The sequence below is a fragment of the Chamaea fasciata genome, unplaced genomic scaffold, assembly GCF_029207755.1.
Source record: "Chamaea fasciata isolate MVZ Bird 193981 ecotype frontalis unplaced genomic scaffold, bChaFas1.0.hap1 SCAF_16, whole genome shotgun sequence".
Classification (NCBI taxonomy): Eukaryota; Metazoa; Chordata; class Aves; order Passeriformes; family Sylviidae; genus Chamaea; species Chamaea fasciata.
The window spans coordinates 457,953-478,303 of record NW_027094101.1 but is presented as its reverse complement, the minus strand read 5'-3'; the positions used below and the strand labels follow the sequence as shown (position 1 = coordinate 478,303).

Sequence of the window (20,351 nt, the reverse complement as noted above, 5' to 3'; positions counted from 1 at the left end):
AGAATGTTTGAGTTACCATACGATAAATGCAAAATTTTGTGCACCATTAGTTATGAGAAGAGTTGGTGTTAAGAAACCCCACTTACCATCCCTTGGAAGCACATCACAAGCGTTAAAGCCAACAGGTTTCAGTAGAAATGACCCTGAAATCAGTAAGTTATTAGAATCACTTTGATTTTCAATTGGCGGAGAGAATATTGTGCATGTAAAAAACCCCCCACCCCCAAAAACCAACTTAGCCTTTGTACTTGGTGCCCTTATATTATTATATATCCTGGGGTTTTTTGGTGTTTTACTAACAAAAATGAGAAAAAACTATTGAAAAGTCACTGCTTCTGTTAAATTATGCAGTGTTTAAAGGCTTGAGAATATTAATTAAACATTATTGGTATAATTTGGATAAAGGAGAGTTTAGGGAATACAGGATTTTATTTTCTCATGCTGTGATTGACTGGAATGATTTTCTTTTTGGCCAGCTAAGTATCATTAGAATTGATGTTGTCATGTAAAACACTGCTTTGCTAGACTTCAAAGGTTCCTCTGTGGACCTGTAGATAAAACAGCTGTTTTTTCTAGGAAGGTTGTTTGTTCTTGTATGCCACGATCGACCCTTTCCTTATTCCAGCGCAATTGTAGGAGGAAAGGGTTGTTTGGGACAATCATCGGCCTCACAGTCATTAACTGAATTACAAGAGTTTTTATTATAATGTAAACCTCACAATACTGAGTCACTGGTCTCAGAACCTTGGGCTAAATGTAGATGTAATGCCATGGTAGAAAAATAATAATGCATCAATGCCTGCATAATGAGCTACCCTCCTTATCCTGAGAAGGTGAAGAATTTGGAAGAGGGCACAGAATGGCCCCAAGTCACCCGCACACAGTGCTCAGCCTTGCTGTTGGGTCTCTGCAGTCACAGCAGCACCACAGGCGCGGCCAGGGCTCTGAAAACTCATGCCTAGGTCTGAATGGAAAGAGTCAGACTCGGTCTGCAGTCTGATCACAAATAAAAAGAAAGTGCATGTTGGGAAAACAAACTCTTAATCTGGTCTTGAATAGCAATTATGATGCATTTAGCATAAAATAATAGTTACGGGAAAAATCGGTTTTGTTTTCCATTTGCAACAATGTGGTTCCCTGTGAGATTTAATTAATGGCTCTCATTTATTCTTATTTCTCCCTATTCTGTGAGTGCTGAGTATAAAAGAGCACATTTAATTTGGCTTCTAGGCAGCAAACAAGTTCATTTAATGCTGATAGAGAAGCTTCTCTGGATTTTAGAGGGAAAAGGGAGGAAGGGCCATGGAGGGGAAATGTGATTAGTACCATTGATATCATAGACAGCTTGAATGGCTTTAGCAATCAGGGGGATTTTTTTTTTTCTGAAAACCAAGTTTATATTACTGCACAACAATTCAGAGAATGGGGAATTATCTCCCACGGCACATTAGATAAATGGAGCCTGGAAGTTACAACCCACTTAATCTGGATGCAACATTTTGTCTTTTGAGGGATGTAGAATATGTTAGAGACACACACCTATGCTCTCTTTTATCTTTTTCAGTTAAGGAAAGAAAATTTCCTTTGGACAACGTTATCTTGGGGGATATATTTCAAGTTAAGCAAATCTTCCTACTGGATAAGACAGGCTACACCTTTAAATGTGATATGGAAAGGGTCAGAGCGGCCAATCTGCAAAGCTTCTCCCACAGACACAGGAACCAGGGAGTGAGGTGGGGTTTGGTTGATGGTTTGACCAAGTCCACTAGAGGAGGAGTGTATTCCTTAAGCTGAGGGAAGCTTTGCTACCAGCTTGCATTTATTTCAAGATCAAGGCTTCAGGCTTTCATTTCTACCAAGCAGAGCTACTGGCATCCAGAACAGAAACCCAGCCCTATAAACTCGCACCTGATTCTTTTACAAGAGAAAGGCTGCTCCTGAAAGGCACAGTAACTTCTTTTGGAGAGGGTGTGGTTTGCAGGAGAGGCTGGAACTGAAAGGAGAAGGCTATAGTTTCACCTGGCAATTATTTCATGCTTGTGTTTGTTTCACAGGCTCTAGAAAGATAATCAATATGAAAAAAATTTTGTTCCTATCTTGTGATAGCAAAAGAGAGAATTAAAAGAATAACAAAATCATGGAAGCATATGTTAGGGGTAAAAATTGCCGAGGATCCTTTGCAAAGGGCATCAGTAGGCAAGAGAGAATGCTGAGGTACCTAAAAGCATTTCAGTTTCCTGACTGTACCTAATGTGAAGTTTGAATCCTGCTCAGCTGTGCCTAACATCATCTGCTCTTGACGCAGCTCAGCCAGTATGGAAGCACAGGTATCTCTGCTTCTGATGACATGACTAATTTGTTAAAAAGATTTGGAGTGGGAAACAGGGATTTATATTTTGTCTGCTGTAGTTGTGTCATTCATCAACGGCTTTTTTGCCTTTGGCAATGGACAGATTGTCCTATGGCACAGTACTCATTTTAGTTCATTTGGACTCTCAGTTTAATGGGAAATCTTTGCGTATTTTTTACAACTTGAAGATGTGGGACTCATAGAATTTATGCATGCCATAGGCTTGGGCTGTTTATCCCCTCCTCTCCCTGTTCTCTTTTAAAAAAATCTTCTTTATTATGTTTTCTGATGGAGTTATAAAACCCAACAGTATTGGCAGGAGCGGCTGGCAGAGCTGAGTAGCCAAGGGCCTTTTGGCCTTTGTGCAGATCTCTGTGCCCTGCGATGCTGCGCAATTTTCACCACTCATTCTTCTCACCAAATGTCCTCCCTGGTCTGTCTCCCAGCCCTGGGAAATGCAAAATAGCAGCACATTTGCTCACCAGATGTTCTCCTCACTGGTCTAAGGAATAGCATATAATATTTGAGTCCTGTATCACCAATGATTTGTCATTTCCCACCAGCTTGGGTCTTGGGTGCTCTTTGTACTGGTGGGAGTAATCCAGAGTATGAAAGAAACTGGAGGGGCTTTCAGGCAATTTTGAGAGTATGAGACATGAAATAGGACATGATTTGACCTGCACCATGAAAGGCAATGACTGCTGCTATTGACTCCTGCATGATCAGTTTCGTAAATAAAATGGTTCAAGAAAGCAACAATCTGGGCCTCAACATTGTGTGCTCAGTTCTGTTGTATGGAGAAAGTAAGAAAAAAAATAAAATCAGGGTGAGCATAAACAGCCCACTGCATGCATTTGGGTGCTGGATTCATGAGGCACCTAGCCTTGGAAGCACTTCGGATAGAGCACTGTAGACGTGCTTTATTCCTTGTGTTTCATGAACTGCATTTTGAGAGTATTATTAGGATCAGAGAAGTTCTTTTTATTTTATTCCCTGAGAAAGTTCTCCGTTTTATTCCCAATTGGTTGAGTTATCCGACCTGGTACAATTTATTTATTTTTTTTTCCCAAGGAAAAAGCACAGCGTTGCTACGATTTGCATTGGCTTTCAGATTCATTTGGCTTGGTAGAAAGTGCCTAATACAAAATCAAAGCAACAGATGCTCCTCGCTGGCTTTCTCTAAAGCTCACACACCTGCAAGTGCTTGCCATAAACTTGCTATAGGGGCTGCTCTTGGCCATCCTCCTGTTCTTCTAATGTCACTGTCCTTTGGCAATACATAGATCTCAGTGAAACAAGATGTTGTTTTTTCTCTCCGAGCTGTATGCATGTTTTTTTCCGCAGTCTGCTGTGTGTCTTAGGCAGGCTGTGAGCTAATGATAAGATTGCTGAGGTGAATTCCCAGATCACCGTGTTTTCTGCCAGAGATGAAAGGCCATGTAAATATGCTTTTCTGGCTCCTTTCTCAGATATAATTTCCCTGTTCTCCCTTTTTCCTCTGCACTCCAGTGGCAATAGGGAATTGTAATACCTCTGTTTGCTTGCATGACCTCCTGCACAGTGTTTTCAGGGTGCAGTTATTAATTAAGCATTACATACTTTCACCAAAATTCCAATTTGTAGTGGAAACATTACTCCAATTTGTATTTATATTTCAATTTGTGCAAAATACTTCAAAATGTTATAATAAAATTCGCTTCCAAAAGTGTTAGATAATGCCTCTAACACTCTAACAGGGGAAAAATATCTGTTTTGAAAGGACTAAGTCAGATATTTTAGAATTTGCTATATCCTCAACCCAGCAAGGGCAGCCAAAGTAACCTTACAAGTAGGGAAAAGTACTGAGAGCTCTATTTTGAGCTGGGAATTCCAAGACTGCCAAGGCTCCTGTTCCACAACTGGAAAACTAGAAGCTTAGGACAGAAACAATTTGATGTTGAATGTCTGCAGTCCCATGTGAGAGCTGCTCTGTGGGACCTGGTGCCATTAGGGAATTTCTGACCATCTGTCCCATAAACCCCAGATGTGTCAGGAATTTTACCACCTTACAGAATACAAATACCTAGCAGGGAAAATATACCTCAGCCCATTTGATGGCAATAGAAGCCTTGAATTTAAACAATTTCCTCACTGAATAGGGATATTTAATTAGGCATGTAGGGCACGTAGGCAGAAGGAAGAGGATGCTTGTTCATACATTAGTTTTAAGGAACAATAAAATTCCTCGGCATTCAACTGTAAATGCAAGTTTATGCAAGATCTGCAGCACACATCCAAAGGCAAAACTTGAGGTCCATTTGAAAATTTGAATCTAGTTAATTTTTTTCTGCAAACTCTTTTGTTGGGGTCAAGTTGTAGAAAGAACACTTTAACCCTTCTTGGTCCATATGTGGTCAGACATGTTAACGATGTTCCTATTGTTTTGGTAAGTATTCAGAATATGTGTGACATACACAGAACTGTGGCATGCCCTCACAGTAGGTCCTCAGGCACTGAAAGAGCTGATGACATTTTATAAAATGCTGTTATGTAAAGCATTGCTGGAGGCAAGACTGTGAAGCTAAAGCTTTACTGTTTCCAATGCAGAAAAAAGTTCTAATGTGTTTATCTGGTTTCAATTGTCATCAAAACTAGCCTAGGCTTATTAGTTACAGTTAACAGGACTCCTCAATTCATCAACAACTGAAGCTATCTCTTAATCAGTGGAACAGGAATGCAAAACTACTCTTCTTATTTAAAGTTGGTTATACTCATTCATAGCTTATTGAACTAATTAGAATCCCCAGACAACCTCTTATTTTTATCTAAAATAATAATGTTCCACATCTCACCACTGATTTAGTGTTTCTTTTAAATTGAACTGCTGTGGAATCTAAATTTAGAAGGGAACTCTGAACAGGGACAATTTTGGCATAGCTTACCAATGAATTGCTCATGCATCATCCCACGACAGATTTGGATGAGTAATATATTTTTGTAATGAGCAGTACATACATCTTTGTCAATCTTCAGATTTAATTGGGAATACACTCAACTCTCTCTAGTGTCACATGTAATATAGTTTTTGGGTCCCGTGTGATTAAAATGGGAATTACAGATGTCAGTGACATTACACCAGATTTAACACTGTGAGCTGGAAAATAGCAGGTGTGAGCAAGAAAGGGAAGTATCTCATTGCTATGATACCTTCCTAAAGGTGCACTACATTTTTGCAACTTGAACAATTCCTGTTTAAATTTGGTAAAGTTAGTTGAACTTGATCAATGAAGGGCAGCAGTAGATATTTTTATTTATCTTACTGGTAACTTTTGAAACTTTTTCCGGTCCTAATGCTTCTCTTGGTAACCCTGTTAGCTATGGTCAAGCAATTCCTGTGAAGGTAGTAAGGTTGCAAGTGCATTCACCTGCTCAAGAATTAGGACTCTACTGGCTGGCCTGCTAATTTTTGTTTGCTTATTTTTTTAGGGGAAGATTCTCAATGGCAGGCTGCAGGAAGCCTGGGATTAGGTTTTCTTCCCTTTTGCTGACATACGGTGAAGCTGATTTGTGTTGACCACTTGGTTTGCTGTGTCTGTGTACCTCAAGGTGTGCAAATATTCTTTGAAAGCTACAGTAGGTTCATGCTTAGAAATTGTTATAGCAGTTAATGAGTGACTAAGGCAGAGCAGAGAAGAAAATTATGAGCCAAACAAATGGATTGTGACAAGCAGTCTTTGTGTAAATTACAGTACATAACTGCACAGTATTTCCTGCAAATTATGCTCTACAAGTTGAAGATGTAATTAATGAAGTACTATAACAGATTAGTATTTGAGTAATTTTTCTTATTAGTAATCCCTAATGTCAGCTAGGAGAATTTTATTACCTTGCCTGGGTTTGGAGATTTATTTATGGAAGCTGTGGTCACACTCCAGTAGAGGTTTTGTGAATGGGGTTTTTTTAACACTTCAGTCCAAAGTTATTATTGGTTAGGCTTGCTGTGAAATGCCAACTTTATTTTTTCTAGGTCATTCTAGTACTTGGAGATTTCTAGCCTTGAAATAACATCTGCAGACACACACACACACATCTATCAGATATTTTCTTTCCAGCAGAAACCCCTCGGAAAACCAAACTAGGAAATAGCTACTGGCGCATAAAGACAACCATGTTTCCCATTGGGTACAGCAACCTCGTACTGATTTGGATGAAGAGGTCAGTGACACACATCAATGACACAGGGCTTGGGAAGCTTTCTTCACATGTCTGCTTGCAGCCATGAGCTCGGTCATGCACCAGAACATGACATTCCAAGCCAAGGGAGTGTATTTAGATACATGAAAGTACGTGACTGTATCCTTTGACTTCTACTATTCCTGAAATTCTGTTCTAACACCCATGAGGTGGAGCAGTCTGCAGCAGCTTGAGTTTTGTGCTAGATCTCTTAAACATGCTACAAACCCGTGGGGTACAATAGCAATGCTGCAGCTGAGCGTGGATTGATTTGAACGGGACTTGGTGATTTATTGCATCAGGCGGAACAGCAGGGTACAAGGTAGCACGCTATGATTAGATTTAAGCAACATAACTCAATGTGATGGCTGAAATGTCAAGAGGGGAAGGCATTCATTTTTCTGGTCAGCCAGTATCAATTCCCCTACCTGATGTCCAGCATAATTTTTTCAAAGAATCAGAAGAATGAGGGAAAGTTTACAAGGAGAGATATATGTAGTTTTTCTGAACATCATGAACGGAATGATTTATAGTAGATGGATAACAATCTGAGTTTATATCTGGCTGTTTTAGCTGTAACTAGCAGTTAGATGGAATCCTTCAAGACCAAATCATCCTTAAACCCAGTTCAGAGCTTCTGTTCTTGCAGCCCATCTGTTCACATGACAAATTCGTCAAATTTCAGAAGACTGTTGCTCTGTAATTCTACCATACCCCAAAGTGCTGCTGCATAAATAAACCAAAGTGAAAACTGAAGAACTTTGTCTTGGGATAAAATATTTTGCCCATTGTATCTTCAGATTTTTTTTTAAATTCTCAATTATTTAATGATAACTTTGATATATTTCTTTTTGTCTCTGGTAAGGAAGGCTCATTAATTTACTAAATTTTTTTCTCACCAAATCTTTTTGTTCCAAACCATCTGCATGAGATTTTGCTAGCCTGTGCCTCCAGCCCTAAAAGGTCAGACACCTGAATCAACCCAGAAAAAACTCAAGGAATTCCTCAGATAAGAGATGATGCTCACTAAGCTAGTAAATTAGGGCAGCATTGTATTTAATTTATTTGCTTTTATTGATCTTTTTTTGCCACGACAGAGGTTCTGGTACCAGGAAAAATGCCAGCAGACTTGCAAGGATTTTTTGTGTACTGGACCTGTGTGTGGTGCGGATTGGGAGAGGTTGGGGCTGTGCACCCAGAGCTGCCTGTGCGGCACAGCAGCAACGTGGGCTCTGCAGCTCCAGCTGAGGTGGGAGCATGAGGATTTATTTCCTGCTGCTGCACCTTGTGAACCTCTTCTCTCAGTGCTGCTGGTGGAGATTCAGTGGAACTGTAGATGATTCTGCACCTTAACAGCAGCTCTGCATTTCTGCATTGCATCCTTCTGGAGCCCTTGGCACAGCCTTAAAGCCACCAAAGGCTCCATGTTTAAGTGAATTCATGCTGAAACCTCCTTTTTTTTCAACCTACCACAGAAACACTTGGGCAAGGACTGTGATAGGCTTTACCCCTTTCAATGGCAGGGGTAGAATTTCCCTTCCTGCGCTGTTGTGTATGTATCTCATGTCCTTAAATTCAATCCAGGGTTTAAAAATGATCCAGGTTCAGCAATTCCTCAGTCATAGGAACGAGCTTTATCCCAGGATCCTGGCTGTGACTTCCTCCCACAGGGGAGTTCTGGGGAAGAACCTTAGACCTTCCCACCTCCTTGAGGCACAGGAGAGCTTCCACCATGTGGAAACGTGTAAAGGCTAAAGCAAAACTTCTCTTAATGAGAATCTCAGGGAAGAACTTGCACAGCATGGCCCAGATGAAGCTTATTAACAGAGGGAACAAAATATCTCATTAATGGTTCTTTTCTTAATATTCTCCTTCGGGCAATTTCTGAATGATTTCTGGTTTTTGGTTTTTGTTTTTTCTCCAGCCAAATAAGGGCTAAGAAGAGTAAGAGCCCTTCAAGAAATACTGGTAACAAAGAAAGTAATTTGTTTTGTGGCTGAATAAAATACTGCATTATCCTGAAACTTGTGGGGTTATCAATATCTTAGGATGTATTAGGAATTACCAATTTAAGCACTTTCAGGTTTTTTTCCAGGAAAGGATGTTGGTGACAAAGAGAACAAGTGGGTGAGGGGAGTTTGTAGGATGTAGTTGCAAACCTCTGAAGGGTTATTTTGATGGGTTTCATGAGATCCATCTCAGTTTTGTTCTTTGCCATAGTGCTTGTTCTGCTGTTCTGTGTGTGTGCAAAGAAGGTTTTAAAGAGGAAGGAATCCTAATTGCTGGGATAAGTCATATTCTGGTCTCCCATTTTAAGGCCACCCAAATTTAATATTCAAGTAGGATGTAATTAATAAGGGGTGGTCATTCAGAAAGGATTTTCAGCTAGTCATTGCAGCTTACTTGTTTTACTGAGGAAAAAGTTCTCCATGGAAAGAGAAGCAGGCTGCCTCTGAGGAGAGGTAATGAGGAGGTACATGGAAGTGTGCTCCTAAGGTGTCCATCATGCCCACTGACACCCGCATGCTTCGGGTGCTGCCCCGATCAACTGAGCTTGCGAAAATTCCCTGCACCACTTCAAAAGCAAATGTCTGTAAGCAGGTCATCTGTCCATGCCACTGAAATTGTATTCTCAGCAGTGGATTAGTGTGTCAGGGTGCATCAGACAGAAATGACTCTTAGACTGAGCAACCCTCGTCTAGAGTGTATCAAGCACCAAACTATGTGAGGAATACCAGAGCTTCAGATCAGGTTCTTCTACGGTCACAGAAGATTCAGTGTTTGAGTGCAGAGCTCAGGGGAGAAATTTCATCAGTGTGTTTCTGCTGCTTTGCATGTAAGGCATGAGAACGTGCTCTCTGTTTTGAAGATCTTTCCTAGACACCCCCTGCCAGCCAGCTCCAGATCTGTGGCCCCCATTTAGCACCTGTCCCCTGAAATGCACGGTTCTACTCAAGCAACTTTTGGCTTATTTTGTGCAGTGGTCTGTAACCTGAAGTGACTCCTTGCTTTGTGTGCTAAAAACACCCCTGGCCTCAGGGTGTGCAGGTGTTCCAGGTGCTTTTTGCAGGATCTCTCCCTGTGGGCTGCTGGGATGCTAAAGCAGCCGATGGCTTGTGCTGTACTCCACACCCTGTGCTCCACCTGCCCAGAGGGTTCAGGTGTCTCTGGCATTGCCAGGAACCAACTGGGCTTTCTTCTACCCGAACTTGATCTTTACATGTTAATGCAGCAGCGTGACCATAATTCCTGCACCATGATTGTATTTGTAGAAAATCTTGAGTCTCTTCCTTTTTTGCCCCTCTCTCCCCCTCCTGCTGCTGTTTCTATTTTCTTGCTCCCTCAGAAGAAGTTCTAATGCATATTGTTCACAAGAAGGAAACATCCGAGAGCTATTTCTCTGACAGCCAGTGAAAAGTAGAAGCAGCGTGTGTTAATTGGCTATTGTTGGTTGGAAAAAAAAACTCCAATTAACTTCTAAAAGTTTGGCTCCAAGACAGTTCTGACCTTTGTGTCTTAGGATGACTATATCAGCTAAACCTTGTGACAAAATCTTTGAAGTGGCCTAATTTCTACTATTACCATGATGAGATAGAATTTCTGTGGAGTAGAATGGGGTCCAGTAGAATTTCTGTGGAGCAGAATGGGGTCCAGTAGAATTTCTATGGAGCAGAATGGGGTCCAGTAGAATTTCTGTGGAGCAGAATGGGGTCCAGTGTTCGCCACAGGCATTTTTCTGCCTCTGCCACTGAACTGTCTGTCGATAAACTTTGGCATATTAGCTAATCACAGTGATTTGATGGCAAGAAAATTGCACTTTATAGGTTTTATGGTTATTGTTCGCTAAGCCATTCTTAGTTGAGTATTTTCTTGTTCAGATCTTGACTGGCTACCTGGATCAATGAAAATATTTAATGTTTGTTCATTTGCTGTTGAAATAAAGCACAGCTTTGAGTAAAACCACACTTGCTGCAGCTTTTAGCTGGCAAAGTGATATTGTTCGGAGATGTCATGTTATGCCATTCTGTCAAGAGAAGTTCTCAAAAAGGACATAAAATTGCTGTGGCAGAAATGTGTTCTTATAACTAAATTCTTCTGTTTGTGTGCAGTTCACTGGAACACCAGCACGAAACTGAACTCCAATAACACAAATATCTGTCGTACTTCATTGTTACAGCAAATAGCTGGGTTTTTTTTCTTTAATTTTTTTTTTCCCTCTAGAAACCATGGCTAAATCATTTTGAATGGATTTATGACTCATTTTTCTTCTGTGGGCATTCTTATGGCAGCAATATGGTCTCAGCACAGTGTTAAAATGCCCATATTGAAAGAAGGAGAAATAAAAACACCACTTGCAAAAGCAGATCCATGTGAAAGAAGTGAAGAATAATCCTGAGTTCCAGGGGATGTTGAAGCCCAAAACTTCTTGATTTTTTTAAAAAAGACAGATCTCCCACTGTTTCTCCTTCTACTCATTTCCTTGTTCTTGAGCTTCCTTTTCAGGGGCTAATCTAGGCCAAGGAAGAGAGAGGTATTAGAGAAAACAGGCTTCTAAATTATCCATCTTTTTAATAATCTCTTTAATTACCATGCCTGTTTATACATTTTAGCTGAAAACTGCACCAAGTAATTTGGCTTTTTCATCACGCTGGCTGATACTGACTTGAAGAATTTTATGGCAAAGACAGTCATTAAGTTGTCAGTGAGGAACGGCCTCATGTATAAACGTAGATGTATGAACTCTGCACACCTTCAGCTCAGCTTTCAAATGCTCCACCGGAATAATGTCTGAAAAACTAACAAAATTGTTTAGCCATGAATAACTTCTGATGTATGGATCTTCTATCAGCCTGCTTGTGTTTTTTTGAAATGAAGCTATTATGTAAAAAAAATGGTACTAGGTACACAGATTATTTTATTTAGGAATTTCTTATTGATTTTGCTAAGACTTTCTGTCATCTGGAAGAAGCTCAGGCTCTTCTTTTGGCAAATATGAACACTTTATTAAAGAAAAAGAAACCACTAATGTGGGTGCACTTCCAGCATCTGCCAACACTGACAAATTGAGCCAATATTATCAAAAATAGCACTTCTCTCTCTCTCTTTTTTTTTTCCCCCAGATGCTCCAAAGCAATTACTGTGAAAGCTCTTCTTGGTAATGAACATTATCCCTGTTTCAGAAATGAAGAAATCAAAGTTACAGTAAAATCTAACCGAGGGCAGAAATTAAATATCAAAAATCAGAGAAAAAAAATCCCATGGTTATTGAAGATTTTTGATTCCCTCACCAGAACAGTGCATGTTCTTTGATCACATGGTCTGGACGCCCTTGAATAACATTAAATAAGCCTTTAATGAAAACTGTAGTAGCGTCAGCCTCTGCTCTTGCTTCACTTGCTTAAAAACTGTACTGGTTTGCCATTTCAGACAGTCTGGGGATGTGAGAGGTCTGTGTCCTCTTTGCCAGTGTTAAATTAGGGCTTGACTGGAAGACGTACACTGCATTCCTCAGGGAAGGGTGCATGTTTTCAAGTTCCACAGAGGTTAGTAAAGTGTGTTTGAGTGTTGAGCTGTTGGTACTTGGATTCCCACCTTCACCTTGAGCCTGAAGCACTTTGGTGGGAGTGTGGAAGTCAAAGGTTTCAATGTGAGCGTCTTGGGAGGATTACCTCAGGGATTTGGATTTGTGTTTGGATTGTTCCTCACCATCAGGGTGAGTTTTCAGACAGAAGCTGATCCAGGTATTACTTCTGCAAAGCAGGAACAAACCAGTCATTAAGAGACTGTAAATCCATATGTAATGACTTAATTCAACGCAAGAACGGGGGTTCTCCATCTCTTGAAACTGTTGAAAGCGCTGCTTCAGCTGAGCCACCTGCAGTTGTTAGGTGCTGCATGTTTCAGGGTTTCTCCCTAGCTGTAAGCATATCCCAGATCTCCACAAACAGAGAAGCCTGGCATTCACCTGGGTCTCTGAATTGGAAATGTGTCTAGCGCGGGCCAGTTTCTCTCTGCTTTTACTTCACAAAGTGTCTTAGTCTAGTACACCTGTGCTGTACCTCACAGAAGAGATGAGATACCCCGTCATGCTGCGTCCCAAACACAGAAGAGAAAGACACCCTATGCTCCCAGGAGACTGGATTCTGTGTGGAAATCAAGGGACAACAGGTAGGGAAGGAAGCACAGGGGAGCAAAGGAGTTAGCATGGGCCAGACTGAGAGGGAGTGGTATTGGCAGTGGCTGAACAGTTGTTGTCTCTATTTGCGTATTAAGCTTGAAATGAAAAAATGTTTTGGAAAAGAAAGAGGGATTATTAATGCTGTCTGGCCTTTGTTTTTCATTATCTCTGTGAAAATATTTTCAAAAATATTTTTAGTAAACAGAAAAACCCTTTGGAGCAGATTGCTGCAGATGGTTTTGCTTAACAAGCTGCATCTGTCTGAAGATTACTAGTACTATTAAGTTGCCCTTTATTCAGCTGATCTTTTGAGATGGAAACCCATGTGTGTTAATATTGACATATGTTGATACTAATAAGTCGTCATCAATATAAACAGTCAGAATTGTATCCGTGCCTAGGAAAAGCAGCAGCACATTTCAGCAGCTCACACGAGGCAGGGACATTAGCCAAGGTCCAGTGGAGTCCGTGGTTTGGGTCAGAGCGTGGTGCCTTGCCCCAGGAGCTGTCTGCCTGCTCATCCTCAGCAAATGTCACTTCCCAGCGTGGCTGACAGCCAGGCCTTGTCCCTGAGCCGTGGGAAGGCCGACCTGGAACAGAGACTGGACAGAGCTAGAGAATAAAGCAGATGTTCATTGAAAGGCCTCGAGGATCCACCTTGGGCAGGACAAGAGCCTGGCCAGGGCTGCACCCAAGGTGGACCCACAGTGGTCACAAAATGACTGACTGACCACAAAGTCTTACATTTTCAGAAGTTTTGGGCCATTTGCATATTGGGGTTTGATTGTTCAATTACAGCTTCAGGTTGTGAGGTCCCATCCCTCCTGTTCCTCCCTTCAGCCGCCCTTGTTTGTGCTTTTGGGCCTGAAAGTTGTCCTTGGTTCTCAGCAGGACAAGGATTTGTTTTGCCTCCCTACTCTGTGAAGAGAGCTTACCAGCACTTAAGAGGCTTGGACCTACACCCCTGGGCAGCACAGAATCTGAAAAATACGAAAGCTAAAACTTAAGGCATCACCTGTCCCTGCTTCCACAGGAGCTGCTGAGAAAACTCCTGAGCTGCTTCACACTCTGCTTGCTCCTCACTCTGTTGATGGGGGCCTCCCCCCTGGTGGTGTTCAGTCCCTTTTTTGCTTTGTTTTCTTGTTCTCTGCATCGCTCTGAGTTTCACAACATAGGTGATAGAGTTGCAATAGAGCTATTATTTCTGTCAGTAGAGCATGGTGTTTTTATAACAGCTTTTAGTGACTAACACACCAAAACCCCGACAGATTTAAAGAAAAAGTGGGTTTCTTTCCTCAGTAAATTTCTTTATAGATTTTAGTACATATCTAAGGAGGTCTCTGGAATTCAAAATTAAATTACAGAGGTTTTTTATAGGTCAACATCATTATTTTGAATGTTGCTTGCCTGCTCAAGATTGTGTTTCATATGTAGTAAAACACAGGGTAAAAGTTCAATGATAGCCACAAAAGGCTGAACATTATAGGAAACATTTTATCAGGGAAGGAAATTCACCATTAAACCAATTCATTTTAAGATATGGTGGATTTTATCCCAGTTACTTGTAAATTAGTACTATAAAGTAAAAAAGAAAAGCTGTAAGGTTGATGCAAAAATTATGGTTGAAGGTTTGCAGTCTGTTTCCTTGTAAGTGGTCAGAAAAGATTCAGATATTAATCACTCCAGATTTTAGAATTAAAAATTTTACGTTTTAATCAGAGTGGTAAACTTATGCAAATTTAGTTTTGAAGATGGATTGTTGAGACTTGTTGAGGTGTACTGAAAGTCTGTAGGCCTTCTGGCATTACCCTTGGGCAGATCTATTTCATAAAGTCTTTTTAGCCCACTGACTTATTTTAAAAGCAGAGACATAGAAAGGGTCAAGAGCAATAGAAGAAATAGTCCCTTAACTAAGTTAGTTTGATTTATATAATAAAGATGAAACTGAAAAGCCTTTCCAGGATACTGAGCCACTAGACAGACACCTAAGGGGTCTAAAATACTTGCAGGTTGCCGATCTGCTGGCAGTGCCTGGAGTTGAGGCAGTGACAAACTGAAGCACAGTAAGCACAAACTGAACAACCACACTCCTGGTAAGGTCGCCTCGAGGCCCAATATTTCTGATGCTGCAGCAGCTTTTCACAGGGGATGACTCAGAGGATTCAAGTAATCCACATTTTTATTCCACTTACAGATGGAGGGGCATTATCAGATGGACAAGCCAGTTGTCTTTCAGTGAATTAAACCCCTGCTTTAGAAGAAAAGACTGGACCACGCTAACCCCGCTTGGTCAGGGACACGTGCCTCGAGTAACAGAATCACGGCCTTTGGAGGATCTTGCTGTGTGCAGGAACAGCTAAGGAAGGCAAAAGACTACCTGATGTTTCCTTGAGTCACCCTCCCCCGCAGGAATGTTCAGAAGTCTCCTGAACAGAGTTGTCTGGAGGTAATAGAAAGTACTAGAAAGGTGCAAGCAATAAAATTGCAATGTCAGAGCTCTGTCAGGGATCACTGTGGGATTTGGCTGGTGAGGTGTCCTCCATCTCAGCCCACCCCTCAGCAAAGAACTACTCATTCTCCATCACAAACTTCTAGGAGATCATCAAACTAAACAAAGAAAAGCTAAATATTTATTTTAAACTTTCCTTCTCACTTTGAGCTCATGTAAGAGGCTTGTTTCATGATGGACATGTCTAGAATTGTAGATTATTGGGTAATAGTAGTAAGAATTAATTTTTTCAGCACTATCCTCAGCTTTGCAAAGTGGTTCTTTAAATGGACATTTTAAACCTGTTGAAAAAATAATGTGATATCTTTAATATGTTTAATATATTTATTTAGGGATATACCCCCCCAAAGGTGCGGCTTTGCTGGCTGCAGTGAAGCACTCAGAGCTCCTCAACTCAGTCCTGTTTGGTAGCAAAGCCATTCTCTCCCAGAAGAGTGGAGCAGTAACTCTCGAGTCCGTGAAGAGAGGGTATGACAGCAAAAAGTAACAGAAACGTGTACTGCTCAGCATTGATAGTATAATGGAGATATTTCGAGGCTAAAGATCTTCAATTCATGGAGGCTTAAGGGGAAGTCCTGACCATATTGCAATCAGTGTTTTCCAAACTAGGGTGGTTTTAAAATTTTGAGGCAAGAAAGGGAACAAAACTCCACCAAACCAGTTCAAATTACATTATTCCCATTTAAAACTGCTACTGCTCTCTTCAGATCCTGGCTGATTCTTAATGCGAGGAATGTGCAGCATTTTGAAAAGGGTGAGGGCCTTAGCAGGTGATATAACTGTAGATGGTTTCTGAGGTGCTGCATATCCTCTACAGTCCTTGGGTAGATTTCTGCAGACATAGGTCCTTTTAATGGTCGATGAATGTTGGTATTCTTTATATTCAGGAAGCAAGTAGCTGAGAGAGGATCTTTGTCCACTCTACAACCGGTTCTTGTAATCTGTTCTCATGCTGAACATTGCAACATCAATCAAATGAAAAATAAAAATCACTTTTTCCCTGAGCTGTTAACAAGTGCCATGAAGATGGATGTACAGATACAGATTTGAACATGACTGGCATGGAAATCTTCAGGGGCAAGCATCATGGGTCAGAGGATTGGCAATGCCAGGAGCAGCCTCAGTTCAGAAATGAGGAAGACCTATATTCTGCTTTTAAAAAGGAAAGAAACCCTCATGTTTGTTGCACTGCATGTGAGAGGGCACCTGGATCTCGCTGCTCTGCCAGCAGTAGATATTAATGTGCCAAAATATTGGTGAGACAGGGCAGTGTAGCAGAGACACAGTAATGATTGCATCTCAGGATTCCCAAAATATACTTTTGTGTTTTGTTGTTGCCCAGAAACATCCAGGATTAAATTATTTAGGTGACTAACTGGAGCAAAAAAAAATGCTGAAGTTGGCATGGAACCAGGCTGTTCACAGGCAAGAGGGAATTAAGGCATTAATGTAATCAGCATGGGACACCTGGCCATGCTACCAAATATGCTTTTTTTTTTCCCCTTCAGTTGCAAGCTTCCTGTTCCTCTTTGTAATGGTCACTGCAAAGCCTCAAAGCAGTGCTGAGAACAGCTGATGATTTTTCATTCTTTCTGCCTAGTGAGTATTTATTAGTTTGTATTAGAGAAACATGTTTGGCATAAAACGGCTATGAGAGAAGACCTAGACTGGATTTCTAACTGGTAGAGTTTGGAAAATGTGTAACTACAGAAACCTCTGTGATGTCAGATACTGTTTGGGAACTGAAGCATGCTATAATTTGAAATCCATACTAAAATTTTTTTCCCCACTTCTGCTAAGCAAATATTTGTGTGTCCAGCACTGGATGTGGATACACCATGTGGAAATAGCACATTTTTATGAGAACATTTTCTGATTTCTCCTGACGCTTATGTTATTTTTTTTTTAAATTAAGCCAGCAGACAAATCCTATTGAAAATGTGTTTGTGCCTGAGCCTAGTAAGAATAAACCAGGTTCATGCAGGTCTAGATTGACTATCCAGTATTAGACTTACTGGAAAGCTGTGCATTAACTTAGGTGGAGCATGTTACATAAAGTGCATTGCTTGAACGGTTGTCAGCTTTTTCATGGCAACTTGATGTCAGTCATTATCAGTTGTATTGCCAAAAAATGGACATTAATTTTAATATCACCGTGATGAAGGTGGGAAAAAATTAACGTATCATAGTAATTAATGCCTGGCATCATTTATCCGTAGGCAAGAGCTGAAATGTTGATCTATGGAAATAGTTTTGATCTACACTTGTCTAGTGTCATCACTTTTCACTTTGCTAACAGATTCCTCTGGTTTCGTTGGGGGATGTCAACGATGGGAGTTTTGGTCCAAGAGTTTGAGTGTGAAGCAGATGACACAATTTGCACAGGTGAATTTTAAAATTCAGGTTTTTTGGAGGAATTATCTTAAATAGGATTATCTTCTTGAGATTTTTCTTATATGAAACCTATAAAAGAAAACCTGGTTTTATAGTTATATAGTTTATAGTTATATAGTTTCCAGCATACAGTGTTATATTTGTCATTTCAGAGCTAAAAGTTTCTGAAAGGACTATCTGAAATTTACCTTGGCTTCAGATTTCATATAATTTGATGTTTCATATCTAAAAATTTATGATTTTTTGCTTTAGCAATTAGAAGCACTCTGCTGTCATCTTGGATATAGTTGTCTGTACCTGATATAAGAACAACATTCCAGTACCTAAAAGATTATTTCAGGAGTTACTCCATATTCACTTCAGAGTAACTGAGAAGGAATTTGGTTTGTGAACCTTAAAATTAGGGGAGGAAAAAGGACCAAGTGTCCAATCAGAAACTGTAGATTCTATTCAGAGGCATATTCACAACTTATCTATATACAGTAATTGTCATCACAACATTTTAACTAATCATAACTTTAAGAAATTTGTTTGTGCAGCGACCCTATAATTAAGAAAGTTTTTTTTCATGTAAACCTAAAATTAAATTGTGCATTAGAGCAGACAGGTCACTGTTCTCTGGAGACACCAAAATCTCTAATTTGTACTGAATTCAAAAGGCTTCTGATGAAGGTCATGCATGGAGTCTGTAAAGCAGTAGATAAATTCCAGTTCCAACTCCTGTCCATATTCGTGTGCCTTTAGAGAATGGGATATTTCTGAATACTGTTTCAAGTGCATATGCAAATTGAAATGAAATCGAATCAACTTTTAGAATCTGAAATTCTTAAACTGAATGGTTAGAAAAACACATGTATTCATCTGGATCTTAGAAACAGCTTGTAAATTTAAGGTTATTGAACAATCTTATATGATCTTTGACCTTTGGTGAAAAAGAGATTGTGGCAATTCTTAATAATTTCAAGGACACATCTGAATTTGCATTTATTCTGAGTCTTTTCAGCTCACGGCCCCTTTCTGTGGAGCCATCTCACCTTAAAAGTACACCTTTTCAAGGTGACCAATGCAACCTTAGCAGCAGAGAATTTTGATCAGCCGATCTTTCTTGTTTCATTCTACTTTTTTCCCCTTTCTTTTGTTCCCACTGTTTCCCTTGTGTCTTTTGTGGCCAGCACTTATCTTGTAATTTTCAGCACAACCACTTTTGGTTGTCTGGACATTCTTGTTTAACTTTGTACTACTCTCCTGTGCCTGTAAATTGATATATCATAAATAAATCAGGCTGTGATGTGAGTATGAATAAGATTTAAGTTGAATATAGAGTCAATGTCATTGCAAATGATAAAGGAAACAACCTGTAATTATATTCTGCATATGGATTCTTAAAACACTGGTAAATTATAATAAATAAACCAAAGACAGTTTCTATTATATATCTTTGTTATTTATATATACATTCATATTACCAAAATATGTATAGAATGAAATGGGAACATGTATTTGCTGCTTAACTTTCATCAAGAAGAAACTATCTATAAAAGAAAACACAAAGAAATTAAGAAAGTGCATAAAAATAAAATAGCTTGGAGAAATTTTGTCCCTGCTAGATAATTCATCAGGCACGCAGAGCAGAGCTTTGTCCCGACTTTCAATCATTCAAAATTTACCTGTTTAGTGGGAGGGAGTTTCTCAGTGTGTGCCAGGTCTGCTCATGTTCCCACAGAAGAGAATGAGAGCAGAATGCGGAGGGTTGAGAAGCTTTGTTTAGAGGTGTGTGTGTGCCCGGGGGCTGTGCCAGGGCCGTGCCAGCCGGGCACCCTGAGCAGCACTGCTCACCCCTGCCCTAGGCTGGGAGTTCAGGGGAATCTCTTCCTAAATCAGCTTTTCTTGCTGCCCCACGAGCAGATTTAACTGATGGTTTCTGTTCTGTTGTAGGGAAACCCGCTCCTCATCCTTCTGACTGAGCTGTGTGATCAGCACTGAGGCACTGCCCAGTGGAGGACACTCCTTCAATTCAAAGCGTTGAGGTGGGTCAGAGCTCAGCTCCTGCTGCTCACCGAAGCTGCCTCACGTTACTGCAAACCTCCTGTGCTGGCAGAAAGAATGAAATAGGCTGGAAGCAGGAAGGAGGCTTGGCATTGTGTAAAGGCAGGTGGGCAAGGGGAATGTGGTAGTGCGTGGATGGGAAAAGGGTGATGCTTCTGTGAGGAATGCTGTGACTGCCCCATGGTTAACACTGGGAAACTGTTGGAGCTCTTTGAAGACCATGTATTGCTTCTTAAGTCTTTGAAATTGGTTACGTGCTGCAGCCAACAGGCAGCTTGGTGTCTTTGTCATGGCAAGGCCCATGAGAAGGGAACTGGTGTCTTAGCAAACCTAAATCAAAGTTGTAGGAAGAATTACTCTGGAAGGCAGCACACATAGTGTGGGACTTGGCTGTTTCTAACTGGCAGAAACAGATCTTTTGTCATCCCATGATTCCTTCTGGAATGTGTTGATATAAAGCAACTGCAGAAATAAAAGTCATTCTGGAATATGGGCGCCTTGGATTAAATGGAATGATTTTCTCCTGAAATAAAGGACAACCAACTGACAAAAGAAGTTGATGTCTAGAACAGAAATGTGGTTTCCAAGTTTTCTTTGAGGCATTTCACTCATTGAGTCTGTCAGTTGAGGGAAAAGGTGAAGAAGGTGCACACAGTATGTGC

At 40.5% G+C, this 20,351-nt stretch overlaps 1 long non-coding RNA gene across 1 annotated transcript in view; it reads left to right on the top strand.

The window, feature by feature from the left end:
• Positions 1-19,665, top strand: part of LOC136298028 (uncharacterized) — a 41,026-nt gene extending 21,361 nt beyond the window's left edge. The window contains exons 2-3 of the long non-coding RNA XR_010723258.1: positions 17,549-17,634; positions 19,579-19,665. This is a non-coding gene — a long non-coding RNA (uncharacterized lncRNA). The remainder of the gene's footprint in view (positions 1-17,548; positions 17,635-19,578) is intronic.
• Positions 19,666-20,351: the final 686 nt, after the last annotated feature.